This window comes from Sus scrofa, chromosome 6 (genome assembly GCF_000003025.6).
Source record: "Sus scrofa isolate TJ Tabasco breed Duroc chromosome 6, Sscrofa11.1, whole genome shotgun sequence".
NCBI classification, from domain to species: Eukaryota; Metazoa; Chordata; class Mammalia; order Artiodactyla; family Suidae; genus Sus; species Sus scrofa.
In genome coordinates this window covers 4,656,192-4,668,006 of record NC_010448.4, presented here as the reverse complement: position 1 = coordinate 4,668,006, position 11,815 = coordinate 4,656,192, and the positions used below count along the sequence as shown (strand labels likewise).

At 56.8% G+C, this 11,815-nt stretch overlaps 1 long non-coding RNA gene across 1 annotated transcript; it reads right to left on the bottom strand.

Annotated features, from left to right (window-relative positions):
• Positions 1-11,812, bottom strand: LOC110260905. Its single transcript, XR_002344480.1, has 2 exons — positions 4,216-11,812; positions 1-2,229 (listed from the first exon to the last, which is right to left on the bottom strand). It is a non-coding gene; the product is annotated as an uncharacterized LOC110260905 (long non-coding RNA).

Genomic DNA, 11,815 nt, shown 5'->3' with positions numbered 1-11,815 from the left:
TGCAGAAAGAACGTTCCTTTTATGTCGAGAACCGACACCACCAATCTCTTGGGGAAAAGTCAGCGACCCGGGCGTGGCCACGCGGGTGGGCACAAATGTGCACGGACCCACAAGGCTGCACGCTTGGATGTGTGGGCCTCACGGACGGAGTCGCGTGCGCCCGTGCACGTGTCCACCTAGACCCGGCTTCACCATGTCATTTATGGCACGTTTGCTGAGGCCTCCCACGTGCCAGGCATCCCGCTGGGTTCTGAGCATGAAGGGGAGGCAGTGTGGTTTAAAGGCCTTCCTTGGACCAAGGCAGCTCAGAGCCGGCAGCCAGATGTGGGCCTCAGGATGCAGGGCGGGACCCGGAGACGTCAGCAGGTCCTAGAAGACGTGCTCTTAGATCTTAGACGACAAAGCAGCCGGCCGCCCCCGGAGGGTGACTCGTGCTCCCGGTGGAAAGGACAGTTCGTGCAGAAGGACAGAGATGACGTGTGTGCAGGGAACTGTGGGCCTTTGATGCAGCTGGAACGTGAGGTTCAGGGTGGGACGGAGCCAGAGACACAGCTGCGGTGAGAGGCAGGGCGGACGGCGGAGGAGGACCCCGCGGAGGAAGTTGGAACATCTCCCCCCGCCCCAAGGCAGGGGCCGCCTGCAAAGCCAGCCAGGCCCTGGCGTGGCCACTTCTCGTGGAGGAAGGCGGCTGGTGCCAGGGCTGGGGAAAGCCAAGGGCAGCGTCTTAATAAAAGCACACACACTCACCTTCCCCAGGACCCAGCAGGTTCACTTCCATGCGTTTACCCCAATAAACGAAGCAGGTGTCCACACGAAAGTGGGCTCGGGAACAGTCACGGCAAGAGCTGGCAACAGCCCTGTGTCCTGGAAGTGCACCCACACGCTGGGGTGGGGGTGTGCACAGATGTGAGGCTCTGTGCAGCGGTAAAAAGAGGGATGCCCCCCGCCCCGCAACCCCAGATCAGTGTGGGCGGCTCCCAGGGCCACCGTGTCCAGCCGGAGATCCAGACATGAGAGAACCTTCTGTGCGATTCCACCAATGGCAAGATGGAAAGCAAGCAACACGAACGCCCGGGGGCCAGCCTCACAAGACAGGTGTCCTGGGGGCTGGGCGTGTCCACGTTGTGACCTGGGTGGAGGTCACACAGGCTTGCACAGCTGCAAACTTGAAAAGCGTGCATTTCAGAGTTCCCTGGTGACTCAGCGAGTTAAGGATCCGGCGTTGTCCCTGCAGTGGCTCAGGTCACTGTTGTGTCACAAGTTCGATCCCTGGCCTGGGAATTTGCATGCTGCGGGTGACCAAAAACAGGAGTTCCCATTGTGGCTCAGTGGGTTAAGGTGCAACATTGTCCCTGTGAGGATGCAAGTTCAATCCCTGGCCTTGCTCAGTGGGTTAAGGATCCTGTGTTGCCATAAGCTGCCAGAATAGATCACAGATGTGGCTCAGATCCAGTGTTGCCGTGGCTGTGGCTTACACCACATATGCAGCTCCAATTCCACCCCTATGGGAACTCCCATATGCTGCAGGTGTGGCCATAAAAAGAAAAAAGAACGAAGTCCCCATTGTGGCTCAGTGGGTTAAGAACCCGACTAGTACCCATGAGGATATGGGTTCGATCCCTGGCCTCGCTCAGTGGGTTAAGGATCTGGCGTTGCCGTGAGCTGTGGTTGTGGGTCACAGATGTGGCTCAGATCTGGCATGACTGTGGCATGTGCTGGTAGCTGCAGCTCTGATGCAGCCCCTCATCTGGGAACTCCTATGTGCCACAGGTGCAGCCCTAAAAAAGCAAAAAAATAAATAAATAAAAGGGGGGAGAAAAAGAATCGTGCCCGACCCTGTAAGTTATAAATTACACCTGGCTGTATGAACAGTGATGATGTAGGTTCGTGCCCTGCAGGACAACGCAGGCGCAAGATGAGGACCCGCAGTGAGGGACAGATGGGGGATGTCTCTGGCAGGGAAGTGACAGGACTTCCTGCCCCCTTGCTCTGGGGGCCCCCTCCTGGGGATCAGCACACTCAGCCATCAAGTCCCACGCCCTGGGACTGTGTCCAAGAGATGCCTGCCAGGACCTCTGGGCTGGCAGGTCTTAGAGGAGGCCTGGGAGGAGGGGCCGTGGAGACCTTGGGTGTGGGGCACTCGTCCAAGGCCAGGGTCAGGACCAGCCACACCTGCAGTCTCTGGGTCTCTGCGGAACTTGCTATCTGGAAGGGGCTCCGAATCCGATCCTGTTGTGAATGAATGAGAGAAAGCCGTCAGGGCCAGATTCTTGGGAAACGCTTTTGCTGGGCAGGACCCCTGACCCTGGAAATGCCTGACCAGGAGATCCCCACTCTTGCCCCTCTAAGTGGGGCCAGGGTCACTTTACAGGCCTCCGGGGCTCAGAACGCCCTCAACGTGTTTAAGCTCTGCTCTTGCTGTCTGGATAGTCTTTTTCAATTGAAGCATAGTCGGCTTACAAAGTGGTGTTAGTTTCAGGTGTACAGCGAAGTGATTCTCCCTTTTTCGGATCCCTTTCCATTGCAGGTTATTCCAGGGCATCGAATCGAGCCAGCTCCCTGTGCTACACAGCAGGGTCTTGTTGTTTATCCATTCGATATACAATGGTTTTCCTCTATTAATCCGAAACTCCCAGTCCCTCCCTCCCCCACCCTGCCTCCCCCTTGGGAAGCACAAGTCTATGCTCTATGTCTGCGAGCTGTTTCTGTTTCATCGAAGTTCATTTGTGTCATATTTGAGCTTCCATGTAGAAGTGATGGTATTTGTCTTTCTCTTTCTGACTCACTCCCCTTAGTATGAGAATCTCTAGGTGCATCCCTGGTGCTGCGAATGGCATTATTTTGTTCTTTTCCTGGCTGAGTAGTATTCCATTGTGTCTATTTACCACATCTTCTTAATCCATTCCTCTGTCCATGGATACTTAGGTTGTCGCCATGTCTTGGCTGTTGTCAGTGACCATTGTGCAGCTGTGAATATTGGGGTGCATATCTCTTCAAATAAGAGGGTCTGTCATTTCCCAATACATGCCAAAGAGTGGAATGGCTGGACCTTATGGCAGCTGTATTTTTAGTTTTTCAAGGAACCTCCATGCTGTTCTCCATAGGCGTTGTACCAGTTTACATTCCCAACAGTGCAGGAGGGTTTCCTGTCTTGAGATTTTTTTTTTTTTTTTTTTTTGTCTTTTTGCCATTTCTTGAGCCGCTCCCACAGCATATGGAGGTACCCAGGCTAGGGATCTAATCAGAGCTGTAGCTGCCAGCCTACACCACAGCCACAGCCATGCCGGATCCGAGCCTCATCTGCAACCTACACCACAGCTCACGGCAACGCCGGATCCTTAACCCACTGAGTGAGGCCAGGATCAAACCCGCAACCTCATGGTTCGTAGTTGAATTCGTTAACCACTGCGCCACAGCAGGAACTCCCTGTCTTGAGATTCTTGATCATCACTGAACAGGAGGACTTGCTACCGTCTTGCTCCCGCCTGGTATTCTGTAGCCTGTGGTGGTTAGGGCCCTGGGAGGGGGGCTGCCTGGGGTAAGGTAGAGGATGCCACGACTGACCAGGACAGCTGTGTGGGGGCTTGGGGTCCCAACCCACGTGCATCCACACGGTTGCTAGGGACGGAAGGAGGTCCGGATGTATTTCTGATGGTTTTGGGGAAGGAAACTCCCAGGGCCCAGATCCTGCGGGGACTTGGGCTCCTCTCTTCTGCTCGAGGTCCCTGGAGGCGGTGCCAGCCCAGAGACAGCTGTGTCAATGGGCACCGTGGACCCAAAGCTTCCTGCAGAGCTATAGATGGGGCTGAGCTTCCGCAGCCCCAGACCCTGGCCAGAGACCAGTCCTCTCTGCTCCCGAGGAAGGAGCAGCCACACACACCAGTCCCAGTGCAGCCACGGGGACTCAGGGAGCAGAGAGCACACTGGGCAGGTCTGGACCCTGGGAAGGAGGACAGACCACGCCCACAAGCCCTGCGACCTTTCAGGCCTCAGCAGGCTCCACCCACTGGAAATTGACCGCTCCTGTCTGCACCTCATACCCGTCAACACGCGCACACACACGCACACATACACGTATATTCACAGACACACACACACACACGCACGCACACACACACAGCCTGTCCCAAGGGGAGCTTTTTCCTGGGGACAGAACGTGGCCGTGACCTTGATGCTTTCTTGGGACAGCTGCCCAAGCCCCTGACGCACACTCACCTTTTCCTCCTCCACAGTCTCTTCAAAAGCGGCTCCAGTTCTGTCATCCTCTGGGTCTCCCCTCCGCTCCCAGGAGAAAGGCCACATGCCTTCCACGGCTGCCAAGTCCTCCGTGGCCTGGCCGCTGTTGGCCTCCCGGCCTCGGCTCGGGCCCTCAGTCCCACGCCTGCCCCGTCTTGAGGATGGTTCCTCCAACCTCAGGGCCTTTGCACCTGCCACGGCCCCACCCGGAAGGCCTCCTCTAGTGCAGAAGGCCTCCTCGCCATCCAGGCTCCAGGCCCAGGTGTCCCCCGAGGGCCTTCCCTGATGTGACCAGACCAGTGGCAGGACGTTTCTTCACGAGCTTGTCTGCCCCTCTCCCCGCTGGGTCGTTGTCTCCTCGGGGGCAGGACCTGCATCTTCCTCCACCGTCCCCTGCCCACCTCCTAGCACGGGGCTGTGCGGAAATTCCTGCTGACTGAGTCTCTGAAGGGCAGAGGGACTTGGACCCGCCTCCCCAGAGGTCATGGCCTTTCCAGGAGGAAGCAGAGAGAAGCTGCTCCCCAGGGCCCAGTCCTGGGTGTGGCCCTAGAGGAACCACCCCCCTCGTGTCCTCAGCTTCTCCAGCTGGGAAAGAGGGCATTGGGCCCGTGGGACGGCTCCCCCGAACGTCAATGTCCTGGTGCCCATGACCCTGCACCTCGGCTCTTGGGGGACCCCCCAGAGGTCCCAGGGGAGGAGGGCCCAAGACCAGAAAGGATGGGTCCTATCGCCTGGCTGGGGAGACAGCATCTGTCCACCCTCATCGCTAGAGGGTGGAGGCTGGGTTCCAGAAGGAGGAAGAAGGCCATGGTGGCCTGGAGTCAGGTCCAGAATCCTTGATGGCCGGAGGCGGACAAGCCCATCCTTGCACGGACTGGTGGAGAGAGCAGAGCCATGCCAGCCTAAGGATGCCCAAGCCCCAGTGCCTGGGATTCCAGTGTTCACGCGTCACCGCCGGGCGTGCATCACTGTCCCGGGTGAGGCTGGCCGGGGCCCCTGCACACACACCTGGGCAAGTCTCCTCTCCAAGCCCAGGCAGCCAGGCTGCTCCTCTCCCTGCAGCCGCGCACCAAACATGCAGAGCCTCCCAGGCCCTGCCCGGACCTGACTGTGCCTGCGGGCCGCACCCCAGCACTGCAGAAGGCGGGCGGCTGTGGGGGTCAGGTGGCAGACTGCCCGGCACCCTAGCTCCCCAGTCGGGCCAAGGAGCCTGTCAGGTCCTGCCGGGTGCAGGCCTGTGAGCCAGGTGGAGCTCTCACCTCTGTGGACAGGCACCCCCCCTGTCCCAGCCATGTCCTTACCCCAGGGCTCATCGCAGTGCCTTGGGGCCACCATCGGATGTCCCCCTTTAAATGGACAAGCGGTGCTTGGCCGTGGCAGGAAACTTGGAACCGTATATAAAGCACCCTCCCGGGGTTGCTCTTCAGGGGTACTGCTGCTAAAGATGCTGCTGCTTCTGCTGCTGCTGAAGGTGACAGCGACAATGAAAATGATGAGGATGACAAAGAGTTCCCAGGGCGGCTCAGCGGGTTAAAAACCTGACTGGTATCCAGGAGGAGGCTGGTTTGATCCCTGGTCTCGCTCAGTGAGTTAAGGATCCGGCACTGCCCTGAGCTGTGGTGTAGGTCACAGATGCGGCTCAGATCCAGTGTTGCCATGGCTGGGGTGTCGGCCGGCGGCTACAGCTCTGACTCGACCCCTAGGCTGGGAACCTCCATATGCCGCAGGTGCAGCCCTGAAAAGCAAAAATAAAAATTAAAAAAAGAAGGTGGTGATGGTGAAGGAGGCGATGACGGATGATGGGGACGATGACAAAGATGACGGCAGCGAGTGACCAGGAGCCAGCTCTTGCTCCGTTTGGTCTCGCCTCAGGATCGTATCAAAGGAGACCAAGCTTGTCTCAGGACTTCAAAGCAAAACCCCGCCCAAGGAAGCCTCTCTGTGTGTTTGGAGAAGGAATCAGATGCAACTGGACAGACAGACAGTTGGAAAGATAGACAAAAGACAGAAAGGTAGGAGGTGTTGCTGCCATTAAGCTGCCTGGCTCGTCCCCTTGCTGTCCTTTGGTTTGCTGCTCTGTAAATGTGGCTGATGGAGTTCCTTTTGTGGCGCGGTGGGTAACGAATCTGACTAGGAACCATGAGGTTGCAGGTTCGATCCCTGGCTCCGTTCAGTGGGTTGAGGATCTGGCGTTGCAGAGAACGGTGGTGTAGGTCGCAGACATGGCTCGGATCCCGCGTTGCTGTGGCTCTGGCGTAGGCCCCTAGCCTGGGAACCTCCACATGCTGCAGGAGCAGCCCTAGAAAAGGCAAAAAAAAAAAAAAAAAAAGTAAACATTGAGCATACACAAAGCCCTGAGCACCAGCCTGGCGTCTGTCTCTCTGTCCATTCGGGCTGCTCTCTGCCACAGCGGTCACTTCTCCCTCCCTCCCTTGGGCTGCCCTGTCACCTCAGGCTGAGCCAGTGGGGCCACTCCGCTGCCTTGCAAGATCCTCCTGGGGTCTGCCTGTGATCCACGGTGGCCCAGAGTCGGTGGCCCTGTGAAGACGCACCCTCCGAGCACTGCTGGGCTCTGAGGAGCAGGGCTTCCCCGCCGCTCCCCGCCGTCGCCCAGGTTAGTGGGGACAGGGGCACCTGAGCAGGTGTTGGGACAATGCAGTTCCTCTTGGCCGCATCCTAGCCTCTTCTCGCTCCCGACCCCGCTTCTCTGTGATCTCCTCCCATCCCCAGACTTTCAACACCATCCATTGCTTAAAGCACCCACACTTCCACTCCAGCCAGACACCTGGGTCCCGACACCCCAACCTCTCCTGCTCCCAGGGGAGAGGTCAAATGGCCTCTCAGCACAGAAGGACAGCTCCTGCTCCCCGCCTCCCCCCAGTGTGTTCCCCTCCCAGTCCTCTCAGCTGGGATGCCCTGGGCACCTGGGGGACCCTGGGGAGGGCAGGGGACCCCTCTAGGTCAGCACCTGCTGGACCTGCCTGCTAGTCATGAGGGCATCCAGGAGCCCCTGGAGGTGGCCCAGGGTCCGCTCTGCGGTTTATAAGTTCACAGGAGACGGTGGGGCCTCCGTGGGAAAAGGACAGAGTCTGGAATCGGTTTCCTGAGGCCCTGAAGCCCCACAGCCCCCAACCCCGGACTGCACAGGTGCTCTCTGCGGAGATACACGTGAAATGCTCCAGGGCTCTTCTTCCAGCCCCCGCATCCGGTCCGGTCCCGGTGAAAGGTCTTGCTTGTGTTACAGTCGGAGGCCTGACCCCTGCACCCAGGAAGGCAAAGCCCGAAGGGTTTGTGAAACCTGATAAGGGCAACAAACAGGGCTTTTTTTCAGTGCATGTGGGGCAAAAGTAACAAAGGAAGTGATGCCCTCGCTCCTCAGCGGCCCCAGGGCTGCTTCTCCTTCCAGGACAATGAACTTGGAACAGAAGGAGCCATGCACCTGCTGGGAGGGCAGGAAGCTTGTGGGAGGGACAGGTCCAACAGTTCCTGGTGCCACCGAGCCCCTTGGACATGCCCTTAAAGGACTCACAGGCCGCCAGCAGGACCCTGGAGGTCAGGAGCAAGCAGATGGGCCCCAAGTTTCTGAGGGAAGAGGGAGGCAGGTGTTCAGATCACAAACTGAAGGGTTCCCAGCCAGAGGGAGAAAGAAGGAGTGGCCTCAGGACTCCGCTCGTGGTCTCCAGGAGCGGTGGAGGGACATGGCTGTCATTCCTTTGTCTCGTGGGGCCAGGAGACAGGTCCGGAGGGTGGCCGTGGCTCAGAGTCCCCCAGAAGCCTTGTGGCAATGCAGATGGCTTGGGCTCACTTCTGATCTAGTGCATCTAGGCTGGGGCCAGAGAAGCTGCCTTTCTAATGATTTCTCAGGTGCTGCTGAGGCTGCTGGTGGTCCAGGAACCTCGCTTTGATCACCACTGGCCCAGAGGATGCTTCAGGCGAGGCGTAGATATGTGTGGCTGGAAAATGACTCTGCCAGAGTGAAAATGCCCAGATGGTGGGAAGCAGAGGCGGGGGCACCCACATTTACTGAGAACCCTCAGTGTGAGAAACCGCGAGCCGCCCTGGAGACAGACGTCCCTGTTTTCTAAACAAGGAGATGGAAGCTCAGAGGAGTGAAGCAACTTGCCCAAGGATGCACAGCTAGGAAGTTCCAGAGACACAAGCCAGAGTCGCTGATGCCACAGACAGGACCCTATCCACTCCCCACTCTGCCAATGACACAGCCGTGGCCACGGGTGGAAGGGTCTCTAATGGTATTCCACAGGGCTCTGGCTTTAACCTTGACCGCTTCAAAGTTGTCATCAAAGATTTAAATATACAGAAGGCATGCCAAATGATATGCACATTTTTACAAAGCATCGAGAGGTCATTTATGCTCAAAATCTTTTAAGAGTCCACCGGGAACGTCTGAAAGCAGCAAGATTCATTCAGTCATTCAGTCAGTGTTTATTGAGCTAGTGCTGTGTCCTACGCCCTGTGTTAGGCGCACATCAATAAACAGAGTGAAACAGATATTTCCTGTCTCAAATTCTCTCATGAATGTTGTTATTGATGACACAAAGATAATGAAAATACGAATTTTAGAAATCCATCTATGATTCCTTGGCTCCGGCAAACATTCCAGCTTCCTCTCTTTCTTCTGATTCTTTTCCAGCTCCTGCCCACAGGCCCACAATTTCATTGTCTGCGTCCCTTGCTTCTATCATAAAGGGTTTCCAGGTTGCTTCCCAGCTCTGTACCTGCCATTTCTAAAGCCTGCACTGTGTTCGTTGTGTGTGCATTGGCCCCGTTGACTGGACTGGACTCAGTGGCCAGAACAGAAGTTGCTTAGTTGTTTGTTTGGTTTGCTTTTTGTTTGGGGCTGTGGCATGCAGTGGCTTGATGTGGGATCTCAGTTTCCCAGAACAGGGATTGCACCTGGGCCTCAGTGATGAAAGCACCGAATCGTAACCACTAGACCACCAGGGAACTCCCAACCCCCTAGACTACCCGGGAACTCCCGAAGGTGCTTAGCTTTTACTGCGACTGTCACTTCTTGGTGGGTGTCTCCTTGTCTTTTGTGGCCATTTGTCACTTAAGGGTTTTCCCGTAGGATTGGCATTCTGGCCCAGAGGATGGCCGTGCATAAGGAGAATAAGATGAAAAGCCGCGGAGGTCAAGGTCAGGGCCTCCCATTTGACCAAGGAGTTCAAGGTCAAAGTCAGGAGAACCACGTTGGGGGACCTGAGTAAATGAGCAAGGTGACGTTTCGGTCCAGCCAGTTGGTGGAGGTCCCACCAGGGTCACCAGCTGGCCCCTGCTGTCCTGGTGACCTGACTCTTTTAAACCTCACAAAGGCTATTCCTGCAAAGCATCACGGTTGTGATTTACCAGAAGATGGGCCGCCAGGGTGGAAGGGAGTCCAGTGTATTGGGCACCTCCATAAGCCAAGCACTCCCTAGGCTGTGCCTCAGCTCATCCCCCAGCAGCTGCAGGAACAGAGGCTCCCAACTCCTCCTGCACTTGGGGACCACGGCGGTACTTCCCCTGTCCGGCCACATCCCAGCCCCGTGACATCAGAATCTCTGGGACGGGAGCCTGGCTTAGTGTCTCTTTAAATCCACCTGCCAGCCTGGAAAGGATTCTGAGGTACAGCTGGGATGAGAAGCACTGCTCTGCCTATAATCCACAGCTCCCAGACGAGGAAACAGAAGTTCAGAGAGGTTAAGTCACTCGCCCAAAGTCACACAGCTGAGAGGGATGGAGCCAGAATCCTGATTGGTCTGACTTGAAAGTGGAGGCCTTTCACACCCTCACTGTTGCGCAGACACATTCATTCTCCTGCCAGAACGTTCCCCCTGGCTCTTAAGGAAAAGAAGAGGAGGGAAGCAGAGACTGTGTCTGGAGACCCCAGGCTCAGCCCCGGGCAGATGCTCCTCCCTGGGGCAGGAGAGCCCCGTTCCCTCCGTGTGGGGGTTGGGGGGGGAGCACAGGCTCCCCCAACTTGGACACGTTCCCCCCCCCCAGGGGGGGTCTATGCTCACTACCTGGGCATGAACCTGCGCTGACCCCTGGCAGCTGGCTCTGGCACCACACAGAGTGAAGTCTGAATGTCCCCCACCCCCGACTTCATTGCCCAGTGGCCTTGGGCAAGTCTCTCTGGGTTTCTTCATCTGTAAACTGAACTTATTGAAAATATTTGCCCACCTCTGTGGGTTGGGGGAGTGAATGGGTGAGATAAGGGGGGGTGACGGGGCTCTGTAAACGGGGAGGGCAAATATTAGTTCTCCTGTCACGCGCTGGACAGGCCCGCTCTTGTCCTGCCAGGGCACCAGGCAGAACCCAGTCCCGGCCTCAGCTCTGCCACCTGCAGGGACTCGGGGCCACTTCTCACATTCTCAGGGCCTCAGTTTCCCTGCCTGTGGAATGGGAGGATAAGAACACCACGCCTTGCTCACCGGATGCTTAACAGGTCCAGTGCATGGATCCCCAAAACGCCATGCAATGCGGGCACCTTTTAAAGGGGGCAGCTGTGGAGCTAGGCGGGGTCTTCAGGAGAACTCCGTGCCTGCACCTTTGGGCCGAGACAGGAAGTAGGCACTCTCCTTTCCTTGGCTGTCAGCCTTTCTCCCAGAGGCACCCAGGCTCTGTGGTCGCAGCCCCAGTTCAAGCCCCAGTCCTGACACCCATGCTGTGTGACCTCAGGCCCAAGATTGGCATCTCAGAGCGCCAGCTTCATGTAAAGAAACTTCTGTCCACAGTGCCCAGCACCTGGAGGTGCCCAGCACATGGCAGAGCCGTGGGGGCCGCCACAGAGGAGAGGGATGAGGAGGGACTTCGAGCTGCCCCTGTGGTCAGTCCTGGGATTTCTGAGGGAGGGAGGGAGGTTTCATATGGGGCAGGGCGATCTGTCTCAATGCCGGGACCCCCAGGGAAGCGCCCTGAGGCTACTCCTGCCTCCCCTCCACTGGTTCCCCAGCTCCTGAGCACCTGGAGAGGTTTGAGACCCCTAGGGGCGGGGGCTGTACACCAAGCATGGGCTGCTGTCAGGACCAGCTGTTACCACCTTGCCAGCCACACATGGGCAGTACAGTGCCCAGGAGGGAAAACTGAGCCTCAGAAGGATGGCTCTTAGGAGCTTGCAGTGCCCCTGGGTGACCAGCCTTCCTGGTTTCCCCAGGAGTAAAGGGTTCCTGGAACCTGGCGGGGCTTTCGATGCTAAACCCAGGAATGTTCCAGTTTGCACAAGCAGCAGGTGCCAGCATCCCACCAAAGCCCAGCGACCACTGCTTGTGTAACTGTGACTTTTCCAATAACCTCATTAAACAAAGCGGTGGGCAAGGTAATTTTAATCATGTGTCTCGCTTAATCCAGGATGTCCAAAATATGTTCATGATTTTCATCTCAATGTGGGATCCATATCAGATTTATTGAGCCATTTTACCTTTTATTTGGGGCGTGTTTTTGGTCTTCATAACCGTTTGAGAGCTGATGTACATTTTGCACTTACAGCTAGATTTGCCAAATAAAATATGGGCTGCCCAGGTGACTTTGAATTTCAGATAAACAATGCAAATAATTTTTTTTTTTTTTGCAGAAGTAT